The sequence below is a fragment of the Herpailurus yagouaroundi genome, unplaced genomic scaffold, assembly GCF_014898765.1.
Source record: "Herpailurus yagouaroundi ecotype Mexico unplaced genomic scaffold, PumYag 185, whole genome shotgun sequence".
Classification (NCBI taxonomy): domain Eukaryota; kingdom Metazoa; phylum Chordata; class Mammalia; order Carnivora; family Felidae; genus Herpailurus; species Herpailurus yagouaroundi.
In genome coordinates, this window is record NW_024412416.1 from 23,684,557 (window position 1) to 23,697,510 (window position 12,954).

Sequence of the window (12,954 nt, forward strand, 5' to 3'; positions counted from 1 at the left end):
AATTTTGTCTTGAGTTTGACTTCAAGCTTCATAGCATTATGCTCAGAAAATATTCATGGTATTATCTCAATATTTGTACCTGTTGAGACCTGATTTGTGACCCTGTATATGATATGCTCTGGAGAATGTCCCATGTGCTCTTGAAAATACTGTGTATTCTGCGCTTAATGATGAAAATTTCTGAATATACTTATTCAGTACATCCGATCTAGAGTGTTATTCAAAGTCATTGTTTCCTTGTTGATTTTCTGCTTGATAATGTGTCCATTGCTGCAAATTGTGTGATGCATTCCCCTACTACTATTGTATTGTCAATGAGTTCCTTTTTGTTTGTTGTTAATTGTATTATGTATTTCAGTGCTCGAAAGTTTAAGGCACAAATTTGTAATTGTTAGATATCCATTTTTTTTAATTATGAAGGAGTAATTTCTATTTATTTATTTATTTATTTATTTATTATTTTATTTAAGTTAGTTAACCTACAGTGTAGTCTTGGCTTCAGGAATAGAACTCAGTGATTCATCTCTTATATATAACACCCAAATAGTGCCCTCCTTACTGCCCATCACCCACTTAGCACATCCCCCCACCCACCCCATCCAGCAACCCTCCGTTTGTTCTCTTTATTTAAGAGTCTATTATGCTTGCCTCCTTCTCTGCTTTTGGCATATTTTTCCCTGCCTTACCCTTTATTCATCTGTTGAGTTTCTAAAATCCTACATATGAGTGACATCATATCTGTCTTTTTCTGACTGACTTATTTCACTCAGCACAATTCCCTCTAGTTCCATCTATGTTGTTACAAATGAAAAGATTTCATTTTTTTTATCATGAAGTAGTATTCCATTATATATCTATCACATCTTCTTTATCCATTCATCATGCAATGGACATTTGGGTTCTTTCCATAATTTGGCTATTGTTGATAACACTGCTATAAACATAGGGGTACATGTGCACCTTTGAATCACCATTTTTGTATCCTTTGGATAAGTTCCTAGCAGTGCAATTGCTGCTGGGTCATAGAGTAGTTCTATTTTTAACTTTTTAAGAAACTCCAATACTGTTTTCTAGAGTGTCTGCACCAGTTTGCATTCCCACCATCATTGCAAAAGTGATCCCCTTTCTCCACAACCTCACCAGCATGTTGTTTCCTGAGTTGTTAATTTTAGTCATTCTTAAAGAAAGGAAGACTTCCAAAATCATTCTATGAATCCAGAATTATCTTGATTCCAAAACCAGACAAGATCACAATAAAAAGAATTATATACCAATATCCCTGACGACTCCAGATGCAGAAATTCTAAAGAAGATGCTATCAAATTGAATTCAACAGAACATTAAAAGAATTATTCACCATTATCAAGTGAGATTCATCTTGGGCTGTAAGGCTGGTTCAGTATTCACAAATCAATCCACATGATACACCACATTAATTAACAAAAGATAAGAACCACATGATCCTTTCAATAGTTGAAGAAAAGCCATTTGACAAAATACAGCATCCTTTATTGATAAAAACCCTCAAGAGAACAAGGATAGAAGGAGCATACCTCAACATCACAAAATCCATATATGAAAGACCCAAAAATAATATCATCCTCAATGGGGAGAAACTGAGAGCTTTCCCCCTAAGACCAGGAACACGACAGCGATGTCCACTGTCACCAATGTTATTCAGCATAGAACTGTAAGTCCTAGCCTCAGCAATCATAAAACAAAATGAAATAAAAAGCATCCAAATTGGAAAGAAAGAAGTAAAACTATCACTCTTTACAGATGACATGTTACTCTAGACAGAAAACCTGAAAGACTCCACCAAAAAACTTTTAAAGCTGATATATGAGTTCAACAACGTCACAGTTCTAAAATCAATGTACAGAAATCATTTGAATTTCTACACCAATAAAGAAGCAGCAGAAAGAGATATCAAGGAACTGATCCAATTTACAATTATACCAAAATCCATGAAATACCTAAGAATAAGCCTAACTATGGGCACCTGCATGGCTCAGTCAGTTAAGCATCTGACTTTGGCTCAGGTCATGATATTATGGCTTGTGAATTTGAGCCCTGTGTCAGACTCTGTGTTGACAGCTCAGAGCCTGGAGCCTGCTTCAGATTCTTTGTCTCGCTTCCTCTCTCTCTCTGTCCCCCTTCCCTGCTCATGCTCTTTCTCTGTCTCAAAAAAAAAAAAAAGAAAACAACTTTAAAATATTATAAATAAATTAAGCTAACCAAGAGGTAAAAGATCTGTATGCTGTTAACAATAGAAAGCTTATGAAAGAAATTGAAGAAGACACAAAGAAATGGAAAGACATTCTATGCTCATGGATCAGAAGAACAAATATTGTTAAAGTGTTGATACTACCCAAAGCACTACACATTCAATGTGATCCCTATCAAAATAACACCAACATTCTTCACAGAGCAAGAACAAACAATCCTAAAATTTGCATGGAACCACAAAAGACCCCGAAAGCCAAAGTAATATTGAAAAAGAAAAGCAAAGTTGGAGACATCACAATTCTGGTCTTTAAACTGTATTGCCAAGCTATAAAAATCAATTGTTAGATATTCTTGGTGGATGGTCCAATTCCCCTTATTATGATATAGTGCCCTCCTTCATCTTTTTTTTATTTGTTTTTAAAACCTTTGTTATAAATCTAGTATATCTGATATAAGTGTGGCTACTCCAGCTTTCTTTTGTCATCCATTAGCATGATAGAAGATTCTCCATCCTTTCACTTTCCATATGCAGTGTCTTTAGGTTTAAAATGTGTCATGGAGTGGTTTGGGAAGATAGAGCAGTATGGAGACTCTCAGCTTTTCTCAACACTGAAACACAGCTAAATCAGCAACAATTTTGCACACCTAGGAAATTGATCTGAAGATTAGTACAACAATCTGCATAACTTGAGCCATAAAGCTTAGTAGGTAGGTGGTGCAGAGACGTGAAGTGGGGGAAATAAAAGCTGCATAGGGTAAGGAGCTGTTTTTTCAGAAAGAGGACAGAGAAACACCAAGGGGAAGAGTGCAGTGAATGGGGATTGTGCTAGAAAAGCACTCCCCCAAAAGCAGCTGGAGAGAAGGAGACAGAAAGAGTGAAAACACTTGTAGGGAACTGAATAAGAAATATGCCCCCAAAAACCATTGATGGGGAGAAAAGTGAGGGTTTTAATGCCATTAGGATTCTATAAACAGTGGAACACAGAGTCTGACATTCTGGAGCTCAGTTCTTGATGGTGCTCTGGTGAAAAAAGGAGTGAATCCTTAGGAGCAGGCAGCGAGGTTTGAGGGCTCCCTGTGCCACACAGGGAGAAGTGGTTCTCCTGCTTGGAGCACATTTGGTAGAGGCCATTTGGCCTCCACATTGGCAAAGGTCCCATTGACCCCGGAGAGCAGTCATGTTTGCTGGTATTGGGACAAAGATGCCTAAGTATTGTGAAATCTAGCACTGGCTGTGTGTTGTAATTTATCACAATCTCTGAACCTCTGCCACTGTACAATCTTATGAATGGTTTCTGGGGCAAGCCAGCACCCAGCCATTACTCAGTGAGACCCTCCCCCAGAAAGACTACCCGGATCCAAGCCACAGGGGTCTCTGAAGTGAGGGGTTTTGAAACACCACCCCATCTGAGATAAAACTCTGGAGGGAGGTGCTGCCTGGAAGATGGACGGCTTGGAAATGGACAGGATAGAGGATGGAGTGGACAGAGCACTGAGAGGGGTGCTCAGTGGAGGGTTGGTTTATCATGGGTTGGTGAGAGTGCAACGTTCTTGTGCCAAAGACTAGGGAGCTGGGTGAAGCCATTTCCACTTCTCCCACACATGTGCATGCACGAGCATGTATATGAGCATCACACTGATCCACCCCAGTAAGCTAATCAGCGCCACCAAGTGGATAATGGAGGCATTACACCAAACCATGCCCAACTATGCCCTCCAAGCACATCCCCTAGAAAACCAGCACAAATCTCAGTCTGCTTTGTGTACAGACAATAGGGTGCTTCGTACTTTGAGTTCGAGGGGAGACTGAATATAACTTCATTCAGGTTTCTTCTGTTTTCTGGTTCATTTTTTTTAATTATTTTTTTTCCTTATTTCTCTTTTTCTTGGATACAGAAAGAGAAAAAATATTTTCTTGTTTTTAATTTAAAAATTATTTATTATTTTTAATATGTTTTAAAAACTTTAAATTCTATTTAATTTTCTTTATTTCATTTTAGTCAATTTTATTATATTTTTTTAAGTTTAAAATTTTTCCTTTTTTTCCTTTTCTTCCTTTTTTCCTTTTCTTTCCTTTCTTTCCTTTTTTTCTCGATTCTTTCAAGCTTCTTTCAACAAGCAGACAAAAACACACCTAGGATCTAGCTTCCTTTATTTATTTTTGTCTTGTTTTGTTTTGTTAACTTTTTAATTTTTAATTTTTATTTTATTAACTTTTTTTCTTCATCCAAAATAGCAAAATGAAGTAAATCACCCCAACAGAAAGAACAGGAAGAAATGACAACCAGAGGCATTATCAACACAAGTTTAATCAAGATATCTGAACTAGAATTTAGAACCATGATAATAAGAATACTAGATGGGGTTGAAAAAAGCATAGACTACCTTTCTTCAGAGATAAAAGAAGTGAAACAAGTCAGAACAAAGTTTAAAGTGCTGTAAACGAGATGCAATCTTGAATAAATGCTGTGACAGCAAGGACAGATGAGGCAGACAGTGAATCAGCAATATAGAAGACAAAGTTATGGAGAATAAGGAAGCAGGGAAAAAAAAGAGGTAAACAAAGGCAAAAGAACATGACACAAGACTTAGAGAACTCAGTGACATATTAAAAAGGAATAACATCTGAATCATAGGAGTCCCAGAAGATGAAGAAAGAGAAAAGGGGAAAGAATATGTGAGCAAATATAGGGAAAATTTTCCTAATCTGGGGAAGGACACAGACATCAAAATCAAAGAAACACAGAGAACCCCCAATAGAGTCAACAAAAACTGGCCATTAGCAAGACATATTATACTAAAATTCACAAAATACACAGACAAGGAAAGAATTATGAAATCAGCAAGGGAATAAAAGTCCTTAACCTACAAGGGAAGATAGATAAGGTCCAAAGCAGACCTATACACAGAAGCTTGGCAGACCAGAAAGAAGTGGCAGGATAAATGGAATGTGGTGAATCAGAAAAATATGCAGCCAAGAATTCTTTATCCAACAAGGCTGTTATTCAAAATAGAAGGAGAGACAAACAGTTTCCCAGACAAACAAAAACTAAAGGAGTTTGTGACCACTAAACCATCCCTGCAAGAAATTTTAAGGGGGGGGGGGGCTTTGAGTGGGGAAAAAATGAAACAAAGTAAAAAAGACAAAAAGCAACAAAGACTAGAAAGGACCTGAGAACATCACCAGAAACTCCAATTCTACAGACAACAAAATGGCAACAAATTCATATCTTTCATTATTCACTCTAAATGTCAATGGATTAAACACCCTAATCATAAGACATTGGGTATCAGAAAGGATAAGAAAACAAGACCCATCTATCTATATGCTGCTTACAAGAGACCCATTTTTTACATAAAGACATCTGCAGATTGAAAGTAAGGGGATGGAGAACCATCTATTATGATAATGGTCATCAAAAGAAAGTTAGAGTAGCCATACTTACATCAAACTGTAACAAGAGATGAAGAAGGGCATTTTAAAATAAAGACTGTAACAAGAGATGAAGAAGGGCATTATATCATACTGAAGGGGTATCCATCAAGAAGATCTAAGAATTATCCAAGAAGATCTAAGATAAATATTTATGCCCCCAACTTGAAGCACCTAAATATATGTCAATTTATCACAAACATAAAGACACTCATTCATAATAATACCATAATAGTAGAGGACTTCAACACCCCACTTACAGCAATGTACAGGTCATATAAGTAGAAAATCAACAAGTAAACAATGGATCTGAGTGACACACAGGACCAGGTGGGCTTAACAGATATATTCAGAACATTTCGTCCTAAAGCAGCAGAATACACTTTCTTCTTAAGTGCACATGCAACATTCTCCAGAATAGCACATACTGAGGCACAAATAAGCCTTCAAAAAGTACAAAAACATGGCGATCAAACCTTGCATATTTTCAGACCACAATGCTATGAAACTAGAAATCACTAACAACAAAAAAAATTGGAAAGACCTTGAATACTTAGAAATTAAAGAGCATCCTCCTAAAGAATGAATGGGTTAACTAAGAAATTAAAGAAAATTTTAAAAGTACATGGAAGCAAGTGAAAATGAAAACATTACAGCCCAAAACCTCTGGGATGAAGCAAAGGTGGTCTAAGAGGGAAGTATATAGTAATCTAGGCCTTCCTAAAGAAGGAAGAAAGGTGTAAAATAAACAACCTAACCTTACAGCTAAAAGAACTGGAAAAAGAACAGCATATAAAGCCCAAAATGAACACAAGAAGGAAAATAATAAAGATTAGAGTGGAAATCAATGATATCAAAACAAAATGAAACATTAGAACAGATCAATGAAACCAGGAGCTTGTACTTTGACAGAATTAACAAAACTGATGAACCTATAGCCAGACTGACCCAAAGAAAAAGGAAAGTACCCAAATAAATAAAATGATAAATGAAAGTGGAGAGATCACAAACAACACCACAGAAATACAAACAATAATAAGAGAATATTATGAACAATTATATGCCAACAATGTGGGCGAGCTGGAAGAAATTGACAAATTCCTAGAACATATGAACTACCAAAACTGAAACAGGAAGAAATAGAAAATTTGAACATACCCATAACCACCAAAGAAATTGAATCCATAATCAAAAATTTCCCTACAAACAAGAGTCCAGGGCCAGATGGCTTTCCAAAGGAATGCTACCAAACATTTAAAGAAGAGTTAGCAACTATTGTTTTGAAGCTTTTCCAAAAAATAGAAATGGAATACAAATTTACAAACTCATTCTATGAAGCCAGCATTACCTTGATTCTAAAACCAGACTAAGACCCCACTAAAATAGAGAACTACAGACGAATTTCTCTGATGAATGTGGATGAAAAAAATTTCAACAAAATACTAGCAAAAAGTATCCATCAATACATTAACAGAATTTCATCAATACATTATAAAGTGGGATTAATTCCTGTGATGCAGGGCTGGTTCAATATACACACACCAGTCAATTTGATATATCACGTTAATAAAACAAAGTATAAGTAAGACATGATCCTTTCAATAGATGCAGAGAAAGCATTTGACAAAATATAGCATTATTTCTGGATAAAAAAATGCCTCAAGAAAGTAGGGATAACATTATCATTCCTCAAGATCATAAAAGCCATATATCAAAGACCCAACACTAACTACTTCAATGGAGAAAAACTGAGTGTTTTACCCCTAAGGTCAGAAAAAAGACAAGGATGTCCACTCTTACCACTGTTGTTCAAAATAGTGTTGGAAGTCCTAGCCTCAGCAATAAGACAGCACAAAGAAATAAAAGTCATCAAAATTGGCAAGGAGGAAGTAAAACTTTCACTCTTCACACACAACCTGATACTCTATGTGGAAAACCCAAAATACTCCACCAGGAAGCTGCTAGAACTGATACATGAATTCAGCAAAGTCGAAAGATATAAAATCAGTGTTCAGAAATTGTGTGCATTTCTATACACCAATAATGAAGCAACAATAAGAGAAATCAAGGAATCAATCCCATTTACAGTTGCACCAAAAAACATCAAATACCTAGGAATAAACAACCAAAGAGGTGAAAAGTTTATACACTGAAAATTATAAAAAGCTTATGAAAGAAACCAAAGAAGACAAAAAAAATTTAGAAAAACATTCCATGCTCATAGAACAAACATTGTTAAAATGTTTCCTTTAAAATGTTAAAAGCAATCTATATATTCAATACAATCTATCAAAATAACACCAGTCTTCTTCATAGAGTTTGAACAAAAATCCTAAAACTTGTATGGAACCACAAAAGACCCTGAATAGACAAAGCAATCCTGATAAAGAAAACGAAAGCTGGAGGCATCACAATCCCGGACTTAAAGGTGTATTACAAAGCTGTAACCATCAAGACAGTATGGTACTGGCACAAAAACAGACACATAGATCAATGGGACAGAATAGAGAACCCAACAATGGACCAACAAACACATAGCCAACTAATCTTTAACAAAGCAGGAAAGAATATCCAATGGAGAAAAGACAGTCTCTTCAACAAATGTTGAGAAAAGTGGACACCAACATGCAGAATAATGAACCTGGACCACTTTCTTACAGCATACACAAAAATAAACTCAAAGTGAATGAAAGTTCTACATGTAATACAGGAAGCCATCAAAATACTAGAGAAGAAAACAGGCAACAACCTCTTTGACCTCAGCCACAGCTATTTCACACTTCAAATTTCTCTAGAGACAAGGGAAACAAAAGCAAAAATGAACAATTGGGACTTCATCTAGATAAAATACTTCTGCAAAGCAAAGGGAACAACCAGGAAAATTTAAAAATATTTTTTTAACGTTTATTTATTTTTGAGACAGAGAGAGACAGAGCATGAACGGGGGAGGGTCAGAGAGAGGGAGACACAGAAGTTAAACAGGCTCCAGGCTCTGAACTGTCAGCACAGAGCCCGACGCGGGGCTCGAACTCACGGACCGCGAGATCATGACCTGAGCCGAAGTCAGCCGCTTAACTGACTGAGCCACCCAGGCGCCCCACAACCAGGAAAATTTAAAGGCAACCAATGGAATGGTTAATAAAGGGTTAGTATCCAAAATCTATAAAGAACTTATCAAAATCAACTCCCCCCAAAAAACAAATAATCCAATGAATAAATGGGCAAAAGAAATGAATAGATAATTTTCCAAAGAAGACATCCATATGGCTACCAAACATGAAAAAAAAAAATGCTCAGCATCACTCGTCATCAGGGAAATACAAAACTACAATGAGATACTCCTTTACAATGACTATAATTAACAACTCATGCAGCAGATGTTGTTAAGGATGTGGATAAAGGGGAACCCTTTTGCACTGTTGGTGGGAAGGCAAACTGGTACAGCCACTCTGGATAACACTATAGAAGTTTCCCCAAAAATTAAAAATGGAACTCTTCTATGACCCAACAATCGCAGTACTAGTTATTTATCCAAAGAATACAGGAGTGCTGTTTAAAAGGAACAAATGCACCCCAATGTTTATAGCAGTGCTATTGACAATAGTCAATATATGGAAAGAGCTCAAATGTACATTCACTGATGAATGGATAAAGAAGACGTGGTGTATATATACAAACAAATATTTGGCAATTAAAAAAATGAAATCTTTCCATTTGCAACAACATGGATGGAACTAGAGTGTATTATGCAAAGTGAAATAAGTCATTCAGAGACAGACAAATGTCATATGACTTTACTCATATGTGGAATTTAAGATACAAAACCGATGAACATAAGGGAAAGGAAGAAAAAGTAATATAAAAACAGGGAGATAAACCATAAGAGACTCTTAAATACAGAGAACAAACTGAGAGGTGCTGGAGGTGTGTTGACTGGGGGATGGGCTAACTAAGCAAGGGGCATTAAGGAGGACAGTTGTCAGGATGAGCACTGGGTGTTACATATAAGTGATGAATCACTAAGTTCTATTTTGAAATCATTATTATACTATATGTTAACTAACTTGTATTTAAATTTTAAAAAATGAAATGAAATAGAAAAAAATGAGTCTTTTTTCAGCAGCATAGAGATAGAGCTTGTTTTTTTATGCATTCTGACATTCTATGTTTTTTGAGTGGAGAATTTTGTCCATTTATATTCATAGTTATTATTCATAGATATGTATTTATTGCTTTTTTATTACTTGTCATTTTTCTGGAGATTTTTTTCTATACTTTTCTATTTTTTTGTCTCTGTCATTCTTCACTTCATACTCAAATATTCCTCTTTAAGATTTCTTTCAGTGATGATTTAGTGATCATGAATTCCTTTAGTTTCTGTTTGTCTAAGAAACTCTTTGTTTCTCCTTCTATTCTGAGTGATACCTTTGCTGGATAGAATATTCTTGGTTACAGATCTTTTCCACTCAGCACCTTGAATATATCATGCCACTTCCTCTGTCTTCCCATTTTTCTGTCTAGAGATCTGCTGTTGCATTATTGATCTTCTCTTGTATTTTAAGTATTTCTTTTGTCTTGATGCTTTTAGGATTTTTTTTGGTTAATCACTATATTTTACAAATTTAACTACAATATGCCTTGGCATTGGCCTGCTTGTGTTGACTTAATTGGAGTTATCTATGCTTGGTGGATTGGATGTATGTTTCCTTTCCCAGATTAGAGAAGCTTTCAGATATGATTTCCTTCAAATAAGCCTTCTGTTCACCCCCTCCTTTCTCTTCTTCTGGGACTCCTATGATACGAATGTAAATATGCTTTTACATTCAGAGTGCAACTGAGTTACCTAAGTATATTCTCATGATCCAAAATTTTCCTTTGTTTTTTGTTCAGCTTTATTATTTTCCATTATTCTATCTTCTATATCACGTATTCATTCATCTGCTTCTTTTGTCCTTGTGGTCATTACAATCAGTTGGTTTCAAATATCAATTATTGGATTTTTCAGTTCAGTCTGATTGTTTTTTAAGCTCTTTCATCTTTTCAGTAAGGATACCCCTTATTTCTTCTATCTTTGTCTCAAGTCCAGCTAGTATCGTTGTGATTGTTCCTTTGAATTCTCCATCAGGCATATTACTTTATTTGTTTCAATTAGATCCTGACAATAACTTTTTCTTTTCTCTTTCTCTATCTTTTGCTTGCTCTTTCTTTCTTTCTTTCTTTCTTTCTTTCTTTCTTTCTTCTTTCTTTCTTATGAATTCCTCTGTCTTGACATTTTATCTAGGTCTCTGTCTTCCTCTGTGTGTTGAAAGGCCTGTTAAGCTTCCTTCTCCTGAGAGTAATGTCTTTATGAAGAAGAGGTCATATACCATCCAGGGTCTGGTACTTCAGGAAATGCCTCCAGTGTGTTGTGCATGCACTCTGCTATTGTGCTTTGGCTACTCTATCCCTTAGGCCAGTATTCTGAAAAGGTTTTCCTTGCCTGAAGGGGAAGTGTTTGGACCTTAGGCAGACTGTGGTGAGTTTTAAGTAGGCTTGCTAAGAGACCTGATGCTATTTCCACTAGAACTGAAACTTTGCAAAACTCTATAGTCAGTAGAATATGGGGCATGTGGGGGGTTTTTGCTTATCTTTGGGAAAGGGGCCCATTGTAATGGTCCTTAGTATCACTTGCCAGAAAGAAAGCAGTACCAGTAGAGTACAGGTGGCTAGAATTTGGTGTAAGCAGGTTAGGAAGCACATTGGCATTGTGCTATTTACTGAAGTTGGTTTAAGCTGAAGGTAATGGTAAGTAAATGGAACCAGCCCATTCCTTTATCCTCCATGAGGGAAATCCATATTTGTCGCTCTGAAGGAAGAATTCAGAGGAGTGAATAATTGCCCCTTGTGCACCCCAGGCATTATTCAGATCACTGTTTTCACACTGTCCGTGGAGGAGTTCAGCACACTTGGGCTGTATCTCAGTGACAACGGCTGACTTTTAAATTTCCAAACTGGAGGGACCTGATGTGGGGAAATGCACTGGTCCTCTGGTAAAGGATCTCGCCATGCTGGGACTGATGCAGTTTTGACCCAGAAGGGCATTAACATCAGAGTGAAGTAGGATGGGATTTGGAGCAAAGCAGGCTAACAAACCCAGTGTCTGGGTTAGCCACATTCAGCAGTTGTCCATACCTATACTGAAGGGCAGAGGAGGGAAATAGTCCCCTCGGTTCTTTGGTCCCAGAGAGGGAATGCTACTTCTTACAAATATACTCAAAAAAGTACACTCTTTCCCTATGAACCTTAGGTGTTCCTCCATCACAGTATGTTCAAGTTTATTTGCCTGCCTCCCTTCAAGGAGTACAACAGCAACCTCAGGTCTCTTCCAGCCAAGCACAGGCACCTCTAAAACTCTAGTTATTGGAGTTGCAAAACCACAAAAATGCTGGTTGCAAAAACACAAAAATCAATCCCTCTTGTTTTCTCAACCCATGGCTTTGTGGAATTGTTATTTTTGTGCTAATCCCTGTGAGTCATATTTTATCTTGTTTTTCTCTATGTCCAAAGCTCTCCCCCCTCCACAGCACCCACAACCCGTTTTCCCCAATACCATGTCTCTCCCTTCCTACCTTCCTCAATGTGGCCTCTTCTCTCCCTCAGGTTGTGGAGTTGGTTCTATCTCTCCTCAGGTCAATTTCTTGGGTATTCAGAAATATTTGATTGTTACCTGGCTATGTTGGAAGTATGAGACAACACTAGGGTCTTCCTACAATGCTTAGCCTGCTTTTCATTTTTTTCTCTTTTGGAATAATTTATTGTCAAATTGGTTTCCATACAACACCCAGTGCTCATCCCAGCAGGAGCCCTCCTCAATGCCCATCATCAACTTTCACCTCTCCCTCATACCCATCAACCCTCAGTTTGTTCCCAGTCCTTAAGAGTCTCTTATGGTTTGCCTCCAGCCCTCTCTGTAATTTCTTTTTCCCTGTCCCCTCCTCCATGGTCTTCTGTTAAGTCTCTCAAGATACACATATGAATTAAAACATATGGTATCTGTCTTGCTCTGCCTGGCTTATTTCACTTAGCATAATACCCTCCAGTTCTATCCATGCTGTTGCAAATGGCCAAATTTCATTCTTTGTCATTGACAAGTAGTATTCCATTGTGTATATAAACCACATCTTCTCTATCAGTTTGTCAGTTGGTGGATATTTAGGCTCTTTCCATAATTTGTCTATTGTTGAAAGTGCTGCTATAAACATTGGGGTACATATGACCCTATGCATCAGCACTCCTGTATCCCTTGGATAAAT

At 36.9% G+C, this 12,954-nt stretch overlaps 1 long non-coding RNA gene across 1 annotated transcript; it reads right to left on the bottom strand.

The window, feature by feature from the left end:
- Positions 1 to 1,872: 1,872 nt before the first annotated feature.
- Positions 1,873 to 7,821, bottom strand: LOC121042604 (uncharacterized). Its single transcript, XR_005796322.1, has 3 exons — positions 7,786 to 7,821; positions 3,821 to 3,822; positions 1,873 to 1,988 (listed from the first exon to the last, which is right to left on the bottom strand). It is a non-coding gene; the product is annotated as an uncharacterized LOC121042604 (long non-coding RNA).
- Positions 7,822 to 12,954: the final 5,133 nt, after the last annotated feature.